The sequence below is a fragment of the Canis lupus genome, chromosome 8, assembly GCF_011100685.1.
Source record: "Canis lupus familiaris isolate Mischka breed German Shepherd chromosome 8, alternate assembly UU_Cfam_GSD_1.0, whole genome shotgun sequence".
NCBI lineage: Eukaryota > Metazoa > Chordata > Mammalia > Carnivora > Canidae > Canis > Canis lupus.
This window is the reverse complement of record NC_049229.1, coordinates 11,840,229-11,858,657: the sequence shown is the minus strand read 5'-3', so window position 1 is coordinate 11,858,657 and position 18,429 is coordinate 11,840,229. Positions and strand designations below refer to the sequence as shown.

At 36.1% G+C, this 18,429-nt stretch overlaps 1 protein-coding gene and 1 long non-coding RNA gene across 6 annotated transcripts in view; one reads left to right on the top strand and one right to left on the bottom strand.

Annotated features, from left to right (window-relative positions):
• The window catches only part of LOC111096985, a 61,147-nt gene extending 47,524 nt beyond the window's left edge, over nucleotides 1–13,623 (top strand). The window contains exons 2-3 of the long non-coding RNA XR_005363118.1: nucleotides 11,639–11,775; nucleotides 12,342–13,623. This is a non-coding gene — a long non-coding RNA (uncharacterized LOC111096985). The remainder of the gene's footprint in view (nucleotides 1–11,638; nucleotides 11,776–12,341) is intronic.
• The window catches only part of AKAP6 (A-kinase anchoring protein 6), a 480,944-nt gene that overhangs the window by 169,705 nt on the left and 292,810 nt on the right, over nucleotides 1–18,429 (bottom strand). The window lies entirely within an intron of this gene.

The following is an 18,429-nucleotide window of genomic DNA, read 5'->3' as shown; positions in this document are numbered from 1 at the left end:
AAGAGTCACTTTTGATAATTAGCAAAATTTGATGGGAAGGGAATAAAAGTCACAAAAAATAGAAAGATTTCTGCTCTCCTTGAATGTATTTTTATAGTCATCTCTGTTGTAAATATTGCTTCATAAATGCATTTTAAGTATGCAGTTTTCTTTAAAAAATCAACTTAAGAAACAAACCAAAACCTAAAACAAAAACAAATTCAAAGTTAGCACTGCTGGTAAGTATCCTACTTTTATTACTTTTACTTCACCAGTAGATGGCTAAATCTCTATAACATTTCAGGTCAACCAACTCTTTATGATTCTTACTGAAATAACTGAAAGACACTTGAGAGAAACAGATTTATCTTCAAAGAGACAAATTTAACATATATTGATTTTCTTTAGATTTCTGATTGTATTCCCCATAATATGATCACCATAACTCTGGGAAAATATAGTCCAACGCACCTGCACAAAAAGGTTAGGTTGGCAAAAAAGGTTTTCCTCAGTCTAACTCCTGTCTTCTTTTCCAATCTTACCTCCCATTATATTCTACACAACTTTCTTCCCTAGACCATTGTCTATCTACTCATTACTGGTTCCAAAATAGAAGCTTCTCACCCCTGTGTCTTTGTAAGCGACATGTTTCTGCATAAAACACCTTCTCTAGCCTGCTGTCCGACATAAAACCAAAAAGTCCTCTAAGCCACCACAAACACCAATTCCCTAGTTCCAATGCTTATGCTTCTTTTCTTCCACTATGTGTCATAGACCACCTTGCATTGGTAGTGATCTTTTTAGGTATGTAAGTCTTACCTTCCTAACAAAATCATGATCTCTTTAAAGTCAAGGAACAGGGATCCCTGGTTGGCGCAGCGGTTTAGCGCCTGCCTTTGGCCCAGGGCGCGATCCTGGAGACCCAGGATCGAATCCCACATCGGGCTCCCGGTGCATGGAGCCTGCTTCTCTCTCTGCCTATGTCTCCGCCTCTCTCTCTCTCTCAATGTGTGACTATCATAAATAAATAAAAATTAAAAAAAAAAAAAAAAAGTCAAGGAACAGGGGCAGCCCCAGTGGCGCAGCGGTTTAGCGCTGCCTGCAGTCCAGGGTGTGATCCTGGAGACCTGGGATTGAGTCCCATGTCGGGCTCCCTGCATGGAGCCTGCTTCTCTCTCTGCCTCTCTCTCTGTATGTCTCTCATGAATAAATAAATAAAATCTTTAAAAAAAATAAAGGCAAGGAACATCCCAAAGCACTTCAAATCCTGTCTCATACATCAGAGTTACTTAAAAACTTGATATCAACATTTTAAAAGATTTACAATGGAGTAGGAGGGTGGTGAGGGAGGGAGAGGGTGAGGTTAGGAATGAATCAGGTGAAGGTGGTCAAAAGGTATAAACTTCCAGTTATAAGATAAATAAGTCCCAGGGATGTAATGTACAACATGACGACTATATTTAACACTGCTGTATTGTAAATCTGAAAGTTGATGAAGGAGCAGGTCTGGAAAGTTTTCATTACACAGAAAAAAAGTTATAACTATGTGAGATGAAGGATGTTAACTAATCTTACTGTGGTAATCATTTTGCATATATATATATATATATAATTATGTTGTACACCTTAAACTTATATAATGTTACATGCCAATTACATCTCAATAAAACTGGGGACAAAGAATAGCTTAAAAATCAAATCAAATCAAATCAATCAATCAATAAAAGATTTACTAAAATATCCAGTGATGCATTGTGCAAATATGCCATATGGCTTTTAAATTATATATTACCTTGTATTCATCCCTCACACATTTCTGAATGATTAAAAACTGTGTTGGGGAACATTTTTTCTGCTTTTCACTTTCCTTTCCTTTCTCTTTCTTCTTCTCTCCTGTATTTTCCCTTCCTCCCAAAAATGAAAAATATCTGAATGAATAGTTACCCATTGAATTGAATGGTATAATCAGGGTAGAAGGTAATTGAGAATGAAGAAAGGGTGATAATCTCTCCCAATTGCAACAAATTCACTCTTTCACTCTGTCTCTCTGTCTCTCTCTCTCTCTCCCTCTCTCTCCTCAGAGACTGAATTTCAATTGTTCAGATAAAGAGTATGTGATCCTGTAGCAAAACACGGTAGAATCAGTGGGATACGCTGGTCCTTCAAGGAATTTGTAGGAATCTTCTAAAACTCAAGGAGAACCATACATGAATGGTTTACAATGCATGACATAAATTGAAAATTGAATTCTGTACTTAATTGAACATTAAATAGTAAGTTTTGGGGTGAAACCATAGTGATTTTTATGCTTACCAATTCATAAAATATTTTATTACAAAAGGGTCTTTATATCTTAATTCAAATTAAATTATTCAAATAAAACTTTTTTCTGATGAGAGAGTAATCTCTGCCACAGTCAACTATTTCTTAATATGCTGCGTATTCGTGCTTTTCCTGATAGCTATTTCTCTTTCAACAATCAATTTTACTTATTGACACATCATTTCAATTGATGAATTTTTTCTAGATTCAACTCCTTAGTTTATATTTCCCTCACCAAAATATTTTACAACCAATTTAAGTATAAACAAGATTGAAATCACAAATCCTACATACATCATTTTGTGAACTTATAGAAGTGCTTAGAATACGATTCTTCTGTATCCTTTAGATATTTTATTTTATTTATTTTTTAGATATTTTATAAAAATAGCTGTTTAATACTTTTGTGTACAAGGTACCTTCCTAAAAGACTATCAGGGGCAGCCCGGGTGGCTCAGTGGTTTAGTGTCACCTTCAGCCCAGGGCCTGGTCCTGGAGACCTGGGATCGACTCCCGCATCAGGCTCCCTGCAGGGAGCCTGCTTCTCCCTTTGCCTGTGTCTCTGCCTCTCTCTCTCTCTCTCTCTCTCTCTCTCTCTGTTTCTCATGGATAAATAAATAAAATCTTTATTAAAAAAAAGACTATCAGTATAGTATATCTCGTTCTTAACTAATAAGCCCATGGAATTGTGTTTTGTTTTGATTTAATTGGTTTGTTGCATGTGTGATTGGGTTCCTCTCAGTTCGCTTTCTCATAGAGGAGAAAATTTTCATTTTAGTCAATGCCACTTCATTCCATGACAGAACATCCCCTAGGGGAGCCCTCAGGGTGTGAAAAATATGCTGTGGGACTGTGGCAGGAAAAGAGACCCAGACTATCAGTGATGCAGGCTTCAGAGCCCAACTCTTATGAAACTAGAGTTTGTAACAGCCTCACAAAGTCCCCTCGCCACTTGCGAATGACATACCAATATTAAATTGAGCATGACATTTTTTGAAAGAGGAAATTACATAGCAAATATATAGCTGCTAAAAATTATGGGCATTTTATAGGGCAGAGTCTGATTTTTAATAATGATCTGAAATAATGATTTTAAGTTTGAGCAATTAGTTAAGAGTTTAAGGTACAATGGTTTCAAATTAGACTACTGCACATGGTAGAAGAACCCAAATAGCCCAAGACCGGGGTCTTCTGATTGCTAGTATGAGTCTGCACAGGTGTTTAGTAGGCAGAAACCTAGAAATTGCCAATCATCCAACTTGCATGCACATGAAATGGGAGAAATCAATTACTATGTTTTTCTGTTGAACATGCTAATTCATGACCATAAACAAAATGAGGCAATTTTCTGTTTGCTCTACTTGTACTAACACAGAGACCACAGAAAACAGATGAACAAATACAAACCTGTTACTTAATAGTTTCTTCATGTTCTTTGAGATGAATATTTTTATACCCATTTTATAGATGAGGAAATTGATACACAAATCTTATTTATAGGTTAATAAAAGAAGAGAAGCAAAAAAGCGCCAAACAGGATAACTAAACTTTCAATGGTCGAATACCTAAATGGAGGCCAAATATGTACTAATGAATACAGAGACTCTTCTGCACTTTAAATGTTAGGACACACAGAGTTGCATGGGAGTAAATCAGTGAAGGATTTAAAAGTTTGAGAGATGTGCATTCAGAAAAAGCAATGGGGAGAAAATATCAAGTGAGGAGAGAGGTGAACAAATTCAGAGCACAGCAGTTGAGTTTTAGCTTGAATGGAGAGTAGTTTTCCTGACTGGAAATGAAAAATTAATTTGGTGTGATGGCTGGAAGTATCTTTAAAGAAAAGGCAAAATAACTTGGATTTGATGCAACAGGGAATGATTATAATGCATGGAATTTCCTTCCAGGAAAATTTTCTGTGTTTTATAAGGATCAGAGGCAAAAGAATGCTTAAAAATAATCCAGCTCTATGATATTCTGGATTTCTAAGGGAAGGAAAGACAATCAGGTAAGAGGCTGGTGGAGTCATCTAGACAGAAATAGATTAAGGTCTAGGCTACTGGGACAGCTGGGAAAATAGAAAAGTATGATTCCAAAAGGCCATGTCAAGGAAGATTCAGTAGAAGTTGGTGGCTGATGGTTCCCATTTGGGAAATATAAGAGAAGAAGAGTGAAAATGTCTTCTGGTACCTATTGCTAAAGGAAGTACTGGCAGGGTACCAGCAGGATAATGACAGAAAAAGTAGGAAAGGATAAAGAGATACATTTAGTTATTATGGAAAGTTTTAGGTGTCAACACCATATAAAACTGGTAATCTTCTACAGGCAATTGTAGATGGAACTGTAGGTTGCAAAGTGGGCAGAGACTGAACTGATGATGTACATGTGAATGTCACTGCCTAAGGTTATGGTTGAAATCATCATAAATGATAGGATTCTTATGAGAATATGTATATAGAAAGAAGATTTAGAATGGGCTTTAAAGATAGAGGTGTGAGGATAAAAGGTAGTCAAAAAACAAGGAATCTAAGATACAAGGGACCAGAAGGAAATTACAACAATTTGTTGTTAACAATCTTTAGGGAGCAGATCTTCACAGCACATGAAGTTACAAATGACCGCACAGAGAATGATTATATTATCTGTAACATTTAGGTAGCACACCACCACCATTCAAACAACTTAGAAAGAGTGATGAATCTGTTAAACCCATGATCCTTGGCTGCCATGGATAGAACAGGCATGGGCACCTTGCATAAGGTAGAGAAAGTGGTTGGAAATGCGGAGCAAGGGACAAGGCAGACGCTGCATAAATGTGGACACTGGGCACCCAAGGTGGGGGCCATTAAAATATGTGAAAGGGCAGAGAGGGGCTACTGGGGCAAATTCCTATGACTGACTGGTCAGTATGAAGAGCATCAAATAACCTATACAAGAGCCAAGCCTTTCTGTGTCATCATAGGGCTATTCACAGTTGTTCCTGTATATTCCAATCAAAGTTAAAATAATTAGGTATCACGGAAAATTTTTCTTTATTATGTCTCACTTTATGGCTTAGAACAAGCAAATTTTACAATCCTCTTTGGTAAGTCACAAGGATTACATTTTAAAGAATACAAAATAGAGGAAAGAGAGCTCTTGGAACTACCCAGCCTAAACCAGCCTTCCTAACAGTATTTGTTATTTTCTTAAAGTATTAAAAATCTATGAACAGTCTAGGTGAATGCAAAACAGGCCCAACAATGCTGCTTTTGCTATTATTGCATCTTCACAGGGAACCTTGGTCCGCTTAAAACATATTTGAGCTGGTAACGGATTTGTTTTTTAGGTGACATAGGTTTTTGTAAATTAATTGTACTTAGCATTTAGAAGTTAGACCAGATCACCAGTATGTCTTTAAAAGGCAAATTGCAGGGGCGGGGTTGGGGGGCGGGGGAGGAACCTGATTGATGTAGTTGAGGGAGCATGCAACTCTTGATTTCCCTGTCCAGAGTTTGAGCCTCATGTTAGGTGTAGAGATTACTAAGAAAAACAAATTAACTTAAAAAACAAAAGGCAGGGGCACCAGGGTGGCTCAGTTGGTTAAGTGTCTGACTCTTGATTTCAGCTCAGATCATGATCTCAGGGTTCTGAGATCAAGCCCTGCGTGAGGCTCTGCACTCAGTGTGAAGTCTGCCTGAGAGTCTCTCTCTCCCTTTCCCTCTGCCCCTCATTTCCCTGCTCCTGCTGTCTCTCTCTCCCTGGCTCTCCAGTATTTTTTTTTTTTTAAAGGCAAACTAGTGTAAGGTATACTGGGCTCCTTGCATGGTACACAGCTAAGGTGTCTCCAGATGAAATACTGCAGAGTAAATTGCATATACTTGTCTGCATTGCACAGGACTAACATTAAGGGAGTTTCATTTTAGAAAAGAAGAATAAGACCCCAATAACAAGCTATCTTTTTAACCCTGACATTTATGCCGATGAGACAAATTCAAATATACAAAATTATAATAAAACCCCAAACCCTAGATAATTAATTCAACATCTGTGTTAAAGAAAGAAAGCACAAAAGCTCTTCTTAGGTTCCATTTTTAAAGGTGATTTATATAAAATGTGAGCCATGTGAGCAGCTTAGAGAAACCCTGTGTCCCCACCAAAGAAAGATAAGGAACTTTTCTCTAACACACTTTCTGCCCTCTTCATTTGTTAAACCGACTTCAAATCATTTACCCAATCAATTTGCAAACCCAGCTGAGTGACCAACCAGCTCTTGCTTTTTAATATTATTTTTATGAAATCCAGGTCACTTCAGAAAGGGATTGTATAAAATTAACCATAAATTATTCAAAGTGATTTGTTTACTATTGCATATTTGTTCCATATTTGCATACTAAATTTTCAGACTGCTGAAATTTATAATTAATTCATATTTATTAAAAAAAAAAGAAGAAATAATGCCTAAGACTTGCTGTAAAGAAAATCCAAATCTCTCTTTATGAGTGATAAACATAAAATACAAATAAAACTATACTGGAATCTATTGTAGCCTTTCAGTTCATGCCTTAGAAATAAAAAGATATTTGCAGAAATTTAATGAAAACTTTGCAGCACAATTAAATGTAAAATAAGTTTTCACATGCATTTCTCCTGCCAATTGGCATACATAATAGAAAAATGGTAGAGAATAGGTTAAACAGTCTAAAAGGATTTTAACCTTAAATTTGACAGAAGTTAAATGGCTGTGACATTGGGTTCTTCTGCTTTATTCCAGCTAGTAATCCACCCTCAAAGTTCCTGTCAGGTAAATGACCTTGTATTTCATTAACTGATAATTAAATGGATTTATTCCACTAACGGTTTTAATTAAAATGCTAGAAATATTGATTACCCCTCTCATCCTTATTCCCCCAGATGAAAAAAAGGTTTTAGGAATGTTTATTTAGAGAAGACAGAGAATTAAATTAGATTGAATCTCTATGAGACCCGAAGACTGGTTCTTTCATTTCTGCTGCTCAAGCAGAAAAAGGTTTCAATTTTTTGATGTTTGATTAATTATTTTGAAATCCATTTATGCTTACCTTGGTGTTTAATTAAAAATGTCATTTTTAGCATAATTAAATTGGCTATCTGTGGAAGACTAACTTCAAACTTATATTTTAAAAATGCAATGCCTTTTTTTTTTTGGTAAAAGAAACTTTTTAGTTATTTGCTTTTTCGGTAGAGCTACTGCCTCATGAATGAGAAACTAAGGAGAGCTGGAGCTTAATTGGATTTCCTACATTTGAATATTAGGCCACATATGCTTATGACTAGTCTAGGTTTATTTGGCTGTGCTCTTTAATCCATTAGTGATTCATTCATTCTAACAAATACAGAGTATGCTCTTCCAAATGTGTTGGATTTCATAGTGTTTACACTGACAAAATGTACCTCATAAAAGCTGTCTTCAGCATGCCTGGGTGCTTTTCTACAGCACTGATTCAAGTAAGTTAAGATACAGTTTCTACTGTCAGTGGTGTCAAAGCACATACAGGCGATTGGAAAGCGTTCTTGCTAAACATCAGACCTGATAATGACAGAGTGGGAAGTGTAATAAATAGGAAAGGAAGACCTGATCCTTCTTGCTTAAGGCAATTGACCAAAAGGGAAGGCATTCATATGTGTTCCTCCAAAAGGCAATTCTAAAAATGGTCACTATTATTATTTATAAAACAGTGCTAAAAAAGCTAATTTCTATATAAGCAAATAGTAATTCGTAAAAAAGAAAAGACAACCTGAGCAGTAACTAATGGAAACCAAGTCTGATTCAATAATGAGATATTTTGTTGTAGCTTTTAAACCAAAACCAGCTCAAATCAACACATTTTCTAAAATGTCTGATTTTTGATAAGCTTCTTCTAAATTCTTCTCTAGCTAAGTTTGTGACTGTTTAGTTCTGGCTTGCTGAAGTCATAGAAATGAGAACACATGCAATTCTTATGCTTATGACAAGGCCTCAAGAAGTGATGGTAACTATTTGCATTACTTTGAATGGAAAGACAATAAAGGGAGAAATACTGATCCAAAGACTTTAGATAAATTCCTGTTTTGGTGCAATTTCATATATCATGATTTAGGTATCTGTTTTTAACAGCCTAAAGGTATACCTTTTCGGGGTACACTGACACACTTTCTTTTTTGATGAAGAAAGGCAAGTGTAGTCATGCTGATAATATAATTCTTTTAATTCTTCAAGTAATTCCAGGAAGGGTCTTGAATCTGTTTGTGCTCTGCATAAAAAGGCATATTTCATAGAGCTGGGCAAAGTGGATTCATGGTTGCCCAATGCCCCATAGACATCAAGTTCTGAACTTCAGTTACTAAAAAGAGTAGTAACTTTCAGCACTCATATCCCTAAATTACCCTAGTAGTGCCAAAATTTATTGGCTAGATTCAGCAGCATAATTTCAACTGTGTGGATTTTCTCAAAGATTGTTACAAGTCAGTGATACATGTTCCTCCTGTCATTATCAGGAGAAGATTCTGGCAAAAGCTTTTACCAGACAGCTTCATTCAAAAAGTGAGGAGGCCACTGAAAGTTGGCTCAGGCTTCCTAAGAAAAGGTTAAAAAAAAAAAAAAAAAAGGCTGTACATCAGAAAAAAAAAAAAAAGAGGACTAGAAAAAATGAAAGTGAACAGGATTCCAAAGCTTACATTTCTTACCAGTAAAAGGAAACATACACCTCAGTTTTCTCATCTAGCAAATGGGAATAATGCTGAGGGAGAAGGATGGTTCCTTTCTAAAAGCACTAGCTAGCATCTGCTTCACTAGAAGTGAAGACCAATGAACGCCATTCACAAAATGATACTTGAACCGGCAGTTCAAATTTGCATAGAAGAACAAAGACACAGAGATAAGACAAGTTGGCCTGAGCTACTATACTTTAAAAATGTCAGGTTTCATTTTCATAATAATAGAAGCAGGGGTTTACAGAATATCTATCACTTCTGGTATTTAAACAACAACCACTTGTCAAGATTGCTGATAGTCCCAGCGTATTACACCTACTTTCTTGGCTACTGTTTTGTGAGATAGTGACTTGGTATGCCCTCAGATACATATGGAAATATTTTCAAGTTACTAATATAGTTGTAGCGCCTTTCCCATGAACTTTAAGCAAGTAGCCAGGACAAAGAACTTTATTTTTATCACCGATATGTGACATATTTTAACCTGTCTACATACAAAAGTAGTGCTGTTAACAATTGCAACTTTCTTCAAGTATGCTATGAATCACTGTATTCCTTTTCCCTTTTTTCATGCACCATTGCCACTATCTTACCTTCAGCAGTTTTGCTAGATTTCAATGAAGATGGAACTAGAGGGCACACATTAGAATTTTATATCAGTTCAAGAAGGGGAGAGAAGAAAGACATATGAAGCCAGAATGACATTCATTGAAGGTTCCCTAGGGAAGATAACACATGTTTTTGTCTCTCACCTGCTAGGCATGCTAAATCAGTGCAATGATAAGCTAATTTATGAAATATATTTCATTGAAACCTGGACATCTTTACTGTTGCTAGTTCAGCCATTAGAATTTCAGAAATAATGGAAGCCTAATTTTTAAAACATAGAAGACGTGAAATCTCTGTATGCAGCTTCAGATGTCTAACTAAAATAATTGTTAACCATGCAGGCACTTAGCTTAAACTCAGAATCTCTGTCTGTGCCTCTCTGAAACTTGTCACACCAGTGTTGAATGCTGTTAATTTTCATTAGTGTCAAAGTGATGGGGTTTTGGGAAATCCAAATTTATATAAATAAAACCTACTGTATGTTATTATACGTGTTTTCAGATGTATAACTGCCATTTAGCTCTTCAAATGTCCTTTATAATGCTTTATCACTCAAATGTCCAAACTTGGCTTTTTTCCTGCTTTTTTAAGACTCAATCTTGACCCATTTTTCTTCGGAACTGACTTTAACAAAGCTTTTAGGCAATCACAATCAGAAGAGTGAGCATAGAGATGATAACCATGATTCTAGAGGTGTGTGCTTCAATGTTTCCAGGTGGGCACTATTAAAATACAATGCCATCATGGTAGCCCCTGAAACCAATTCTGTTTTGTTAGCAATAGAGCAGATAGTTTTTCATATAATCAATGCCATCTCCAAGGAATGGCAAATTAAATGTGGATCAAATTAAAAGCATCTAAGCATAAAATTAGAGTCAAAACAAGAATTTCCCATTAAAAAGTGCTATTTAGTCTTGTGTGATATTTTTTGAAGGCTCCTTCTCCCTGCCATGTTCTGATCTCCCTGCCAGGTTCCCAAGAATTGTGTATAAACAGTGTCTGCCTCCCTTACCAACGTCCTGCTCCTCTCGCCAGCCTTACTTGAATTCAAGACAGCCTTATTTGAGGCTCAACACATGAGTGAGCTCCTCTGTCACCCACACCAGAAAGTGCCATCAAGGAGCATACAAGGCAGGAAGATGCCAGTTATAAAAGACATTGTTTACCCACAAATATATTGTCAATCAGCAATGATGGGAAAGGAAGTGCAGCAAACATTACTGATAGCTTAATGGCATTTAAATAAGATACTCAAGGTTGAAAATTTCAGTGCCAACCTTGTTCTTTTAACTATGAGCCCTGTAGGATGAAATAGTTTTTCCTGATATATGCATATAGATAAATTATTTGGTTTTTAATTTAATGACCCGATTCTCCTTGTGCACAGAGTCAGAATTTAAGTAAAATTTAACTTTTCAAGATCAGGTCACTGTCAAAAGCAAATACTCTTTTTCTTTAGCCAGATAATAGCACCACCCCCAAGCAAAGTACTGGTGCATGTTTTACAGCAAAGATGACAACAAAAGATTTAGGATTGTCATAGAAATAAATCCGTAAATGAGAGGTGACTGGTTTGTAACTTTTGTGCTTGAATGATCCATTGATTACAGTAAACACACCTGTTCATCTGTCAAAGACCAGAAGCATCATGGCATGGCAGTGTTTTAGGAAACGAAGGCCTCTCTTGACAAAGACAGAAGCGAATTTTTATTGGGTAATCATACGAGGAACTTCTGAGCGCTCTGTGTAACAAATTAGGGAGATTAACTGGAAAGGCTAAAAAATAATTTATATAGTCAGAGAAACACAAATGTTTCAGTATGTGAAAGCTGGTGAGTAGAGAGAAGACAGAAAAGAAAACAGGCAGAGAGAAACAGAGAAGCTGCGGGATTAGAAATCTTGGTCCCCACAATACAATAAGGAACTAAAACAATCCAAGGCCTTGTTATATAGACTTTGTGCCATTTTAAAGCAAACTAGAAAAAAATTTCAAGTACTTAAAATTCTTTTTACTTCCTAGGCCAGTAGAACTCTCGGGAACATCTTGGAAACAAAACCCCTTGGGCAGTATTTACAGAGAGATCAAGGGAATGTCTCAAGAAACCAGCACTATGTTAGACTTCTTTGCTCCAAGGTCACCAGATGAAACCTAGCCAGGTTAGAAATTACTGACAGCTTTCCTCTCTGATGCTGGCCTGGAAATACTTGAGACGAGGGAGAAATGACCTTCACAGAAAAAGCCACTTCTTTGGTCATTATTTGACAGCCTTTGGAGGGTAGTAACTTCCCATCCCTATCACCTCTTCAAATTCCTGAAGTGCAATCCCAACCCCATCTGAACTACAATCTACATAGATGGTTGGGCTCACAATGCCTCCCTATCATTCTGTGGTAAGCAGCAGATTACCAAACTAAATCAGACCATTTAACGTCAAATCATCTGTCAGAAATGGTCTACTCCAGCAAATGTCTCATCCTCAAGGCTCTGCAACTGAGTAGCTTTCTCACAAGTCAAAATTATGAGCTCTCTCTCTATGTGTATACATATATGTGAGCATCTATTAACGTAGGATTCATTAATATTTCAGTATGTCAGGTGAATATATCTACAAGAAACAAGGGAAAGAGGCAAATAACCAAAGTCAGCATTATGAGTAATTCAAGGCTATGAATTGAGTCCTATGTGAAGGTGAAGAACCGAGCATTTTTCATTTCTATTTCAGATGGCTTTTGTTGGGCAAAGAATGAAGACTAAGCACCAAGTATAGCTCAAATGTCCATGTATGTAAAGGATGTCTCTTATCTTTATGTTTCCTCCGAAGACACACAGTTGGCATAAGGCAACACTGTAACCCTTCTTTAACAACACAAATGTATAAGGAAACATGCTTATAAATCAGGAGGATGGAAAACCATTGGGGGTATTAGAAAACACTAGCAAAACAAAGCAGGAGATAGAAAGAGAATGCAGCAAGAAAATGAAGAAGTCAAGAAAAAGAAAAAGAAAAAGAAGAGAGGGGCAATCAGGAAACACTTTCCTCAACATAATATGCGTCCTTGTAGATGGGTTTTACCATTGATTCCTACTTTCTACTTTCAGGGCCAGAAGATTTCAAACTCTCATTAGGACAATACAATAGTAAGAGAGTCCCTTTCAAGAGACCCAGAGCATTAATCCACCTTATTATATTTGTTTCAAAGCTATACTGAAATGTGCACATTTGTGCTAGTTGTACTAGTAAGTCTCAATTCATCCTCTTATATTGTCATGAAAACTTTTTTATCTTAATGAAAAAAATTCTAATACTATGTGAACTTTAATTGTATTGCCAATTTCCTTGTCATATTGTATTCCCATGGTAGAGTATTAACACTGATATACTTTAACTGTGCTTCATGTATAAATTTATACACACATAGGCATATGCATTTTTTAATGGGATTTACCTGAGTAATGCTAATAGGGAGCCACACATGTAAATCCTTGTGCATCGAAATGAAAATACATCTCTACATATTCTCAAATAAGGTTTCTTGGGGGTTCATTTTATGTTTGTGGGGAATTCATGTATATTTGTAACCAGTTCTAATCATCTAAAGGTCACAGAATTTGGAGTATTTTTTAAATGCTCCTTTCTGTGGTGAACGAATGGAACAGACTATGTTCAGATTTGTTGCCTTCTTCATAGTCCATTCCAACACAAGATGCCTAATTTTAAGGACATTTTCCCCCTATTTAAAAAAATAAATCAACTTTGTGAAAGAAAAAATATATAGCTGCCAAGTATATAGAAGTTCAAAAGTTTTTCTATTGCCTGAAATAGAGATGCAAGAAATTACATTAAAGTTTTAAACAGAAACAGAAGTTTTCAGTCGATGTAGATAAAAATCTATTAGAGATAAAATTGTTTTGACAAAAACTGTGTAAATACAATGCCACTGGCTGCAAGCCTATTATTGAATGCAAGTGGAAAATAAGAATAGCACTCCTGAAGGGGCATTGCTAAAGTGACACAAAATAAACACAACCATTTCAGTATAATTTTTCACATTAATTATGTTCTCTTATCGTAGATGTATAACTAGCCAAGTATAACAACAATAACAAGATAGCACTGAAGTTATTTTGCAAACAGGAAAAAGCAAATAAAATAATACTGATATGCTAGTTATTAGATTACTAGCCTTTTATCTTGTGGAATAGCTTCCCTGAACAAAAAAGACTATATTAATCATTTCTGTTCCTCCAAGTAAATGATATTGCATTTCTGGAAAAATAATGTTAACAGCCTTTTTCCTTAAAGATACCTTCATTTATTTGCAGATTTGCCATCTACAAATCTCCAACTACTAAGAATATTTTCGAAAACAACTTTTAGCATAAGAATGTTGGTTTCTATATTCTCTCTCTCACCAGGCCAAAATATAATACCCTAAAAACAAAATTTTCCCACTTTCTTTAATGGAATCTTTGTACTGTTATTTGCAATTTTATCAAGGATGTACCTGTAGATTGCATCCTTTTTAGTCTCCTCCAGTAAACTCCCCTTTATCCAAGTTCTAATTGTAGCTTTCTGTTATTTCTCACTGAGCAGAAGTTATTTCTCACTGAGCGGAAATATCACACTGAATTCAACCAATCTCCATGGATGGTCTTCAAGGTTTGTCCTCTAGAGGCCATCGTTTTTGTCAGTTAATCTTAGAAATAACTCGCAAGTTCAACTCTAATATGTTTGGTTAACATAGGTCCTTCAGTTTTTCAACTCAAAGACAGCAAAAAGTTCTTCTCTCTGCCTGGAAAGTCCTAGCTTTCTGACTTTCTTTATTGTATCGTATATTCCACTTCTTCCACTTACATACTTTGTATTCTTCTCTTGCCTTCAGATCTACCTTTCTGTACACTGATCATGCCAGATTTAATCGGATGCACACCTGATTATTCATGACTGCCACAGAGAGAAGATGGGCATATTTTTCTTTATTAGTACCCAAACATTCTTTTTGTGAAGGAAAAATTCACAAGAATCTTCCAGGGAGTAGAAGAGCAGTAAACCATTTCTCCCCTAAAAATTGTATCTGTGATGTGCCTTGAACAAAATCTGAGGATTCAGTGGGTAGCGTACCTAGTGACAGTAGTTTATGAAAACATACTGCCAAAAGGTCATCAAAGGGAAATGGCACCAGTTAAGGATTCCTTACTATTTCACATCTTAGATTTTTGTTTTACATTTGTTCCTATACTTTTATTTTTACATTTTTTGACTGTATATATATGTAAGAGTCCCATGCCATTAATACAATAAATTTTCCGAAGTAGTATTTTTGTGTCATTTCCAAATTACATTCTTTGAAGCTTAGCATTCATAAAGTTTAGAACCTTGGTCTCCAGGGATAATAGGATATTAAAATATACCACTAGATATGCCTAAGACTCTCAAACAAAAGAGGGTTATACGTGAGGGCTAATGAGAACAGACAAGAAAGAGTTGGTCTCTATTCACAATGTAAAGCATATTGAAGAACTAACTTATTTTAAGGATTGATTAGAATAGATGCTTATGCTTGCATTTTACTTATGTAGATATTTACAAATTGTCACACACACAAAAAAACGAAAATTACTTCTTTTCATCTCCCTAAGACACTTATGAGGAAAATAAAAAAGAAATGTTGAGGAGAAAACTAGAAAGTCATGGACCCCAAAAAGAAATAAGAGGGCTCAATCCTCTTTAAGGCCTAAATCAAAGCTCTGCAGTATTTTTAAATGTTTTTAAATGTTTTTTTAAAAATGATTTAATATAGTGAGTTGAGATACATTACATTAGATATAATTAGACCTAGACAGGAAAGGTGGTTCTGAGAAGCTAATGAAATATCATTAAGGTTGAATATAAGATTGTTGATTAGGATAAAGCTAATCCTGATTAGGATAAACAAGATAGGAGCTAGAGATCTTATTTTTCCTCTTATTTATATATTTATTTTGTGAGTAAGGAAGAGGTATGCTACCTCACCTTTATTGGGAAAAAAAAAAAAGAATGTTACCATTTTTACATTTTGTTAAAATATTCCATCATGACGATAATGTCTTTTCCACTCTATTCTTGGGAAAGGCATTTGCCTTGAGATGTATCTATATTAAGCTAAAAGATATGAATAAAAATTGAATTTACTTGCGGTATATTATGCCTTTATGGCAAAGAAGTACTACAAGGCCCCAAGCAGTCTGCTCCTTTCCTCCCAAAGCTCACCCCATACCAGTTCTCTCCTAGAAAAAGATTTTCAGTCCCTCATTCCCCTTCCACCTTTGCCCACTTAATACCTAATCATTATTCAGATCTCTTGTCCATTCTAGGTCTTAGTGAACACTGACTTCCCTGACTTGATCAAATCAACTACAAATTCTCCTAACACTCTGGACTTCTCCCTTCTCCCTCTCCTAACATTCTTCATAGGTGCAATTTTACTTTTATTTGTGCAAATATTTGATTACCTTCCATATTCCTTAGGTCTCATGAGGAGACAAGTCCCCATCTGGTTTTGCTCATTACTGTTTTCCCAAAAGCTTAGTGTGGTTCCTAGCACATGGAAGGTACTCAAAAAACATTTGACAACTGAATGAAGGAATGAACAAATAAATGATTTTCACTTTGTATCAAAATGGTTGTGTCGTGTAGATACAAGCAATCATTGGTTCAAGTCATGAGATAGATGAAGATGACTGCAGCGTCTTCTTTGTAAAAATTTGATGTATACTTGAAAGCTCTTCTCCAAGAGTAAATATCTCAGTTCTTTGAGTACATCAATGATTAATCACAAACCATAATTTCATGTACACTCATGCAAAAGCAACTTAGGTATTTCTGTATCACTTACAACTCCTTTAATCATCTTCAGGTCTTATTTGTAAGTATCAATACATCATAACATTGACACATTATGAACTATTCAATAGCAATAGCATTTAAACATTTTATATTGCATATATAGCCATCTACACTTTGAAATTTAGAGACTGCTATTGCCATATCAGGACCAAACTTCCTGCTTAGGCACATGAATTCATAAAGGATTTCATAATCTTTAATTGCTCCTTCCTCCATACTTCCAGAAGAGATCATTTACGCCTTCATTTTAGCCATGTTTTTGGCTGGCAGTATGGTTATAGTTATGCATAACATTAATTATTTCCTTATCTATAACAATGTAGGAATAGGAACCAAGTTCTGTTCATTTAATACCACCTCTAATACTTGCACCAACAACCATGCACAGTGCTTTGGTGGTTAAAACACAATGTATGTGTTTTAAATGGAAGGGAGGAGAAAAAAAATAAGAGAGAGGAAAGGAGGAAGAAAGTAATAAAAGGGGGAGGCAGATAGAAAAAGTGGTCTTTCCATTGATGGTGCCATTTTGCTTGGATCGAGCCATTAGATAATACCAACTATGTGCTGCAGTTATTTTGCATAAACTCAACAATTTTTAAGCTTTCACTGATACAACATACAATCACCTGCTGATTAGCTTTTCATTCCTTCTCACTATCTCTCTCCCCTCAATTATCTGGCTGAAATGCTAATATACAGTGAAACAGGCAAAATGTTGGTTGGAGAAAAGAAAAAGAAACAAAACAGAAACACATAAGACATAGAGTTGAATATATTGTCTACCGCCCAGTCCCTCTGCCTGTATCAGAATGGAAGTTTGGGCCCAGTTAATTCTACCATGCTTCCCATCCTTGCCCTTCTTCATACCTACTCAAAAAAGAAAGTCCTTTTTCTGTGTATTCACCTGTCCTCACACATTACTGCTTCCAACTCCTCTTCTGCATATCTTCAGCATTCCTTTCCTCAAAACTACAGGTTTTGAGGTTTTCTTCCCCTCTACACTTGCCATTATGTGAAGGGAGACAGTCTCTGTGGTCCCCATAGTCTTTTCCAAACTATTGTTCCCTTACCCTAGTTTAAAAACATGTCCCTTGGGGTGTCTGGGTGGCTTAGATGGTTAAGCATCTGCCTTGGACTCAGCTCATGATCTCCAAGACCTGGGATTGAGCCCCATGTCTGGCTCCTGGCTCAGTGGGGAGTCTGTTTCTCCTCCCTCTTTCTCTTCCCCTGCTCGTTCTCTCTCTCTCTCTCTCTCTCTCTCATTGTCTCATATGAATAAAAAGAATCTTTAAAAAACTAAGAAAATAAAAATAAAAACATGGCCCTTGAGACAAACCTTGAATCTCTGTGTATGGCTCATTATTCCTGGATTTTTCCCATTCATCAGTGGAGGATTATGGTACCTGGCTCAGGATCTTTATCTCTCTCCCAACCCTGGTCTGTTTTGGACAATTCCATTTTACATGAGGGTCATTCTTCCCACATTCCAGTTCCTTCACTTCTTCAATTTTGATAAGCTAATCATTCTGCAATCCACTCCCATAATCATATTCTTGCCATATCTAGAATGTAAATTCCCACATTCCACTTCTCTGACCACAATCTCTGATTTCTCCCAGCTCACTTGTGTTGGTTGTGTCTCTCTCTCACTCTCTCTCTCTCACTGTTAACGCATTTCATCTTCCCAGACGTGTCTTGAGTAATTATAATCCCTGCTCATATATCAGCAATCTAGCAATCTGCAGTCTTCCTGTTTTTTCCAAGCTAGATCTCAGGGTTCATTATACCAACCATCTCCTTGCCACTATTCTATGACTCTTGACTCAATTGAACATAGTCTTATATATGCTACAAGTAACCCAGAACAAAAACAAAGCAATAAAAGAAAACCTTTATGTAATATCGCCCTTTGGCTGTGATCTTT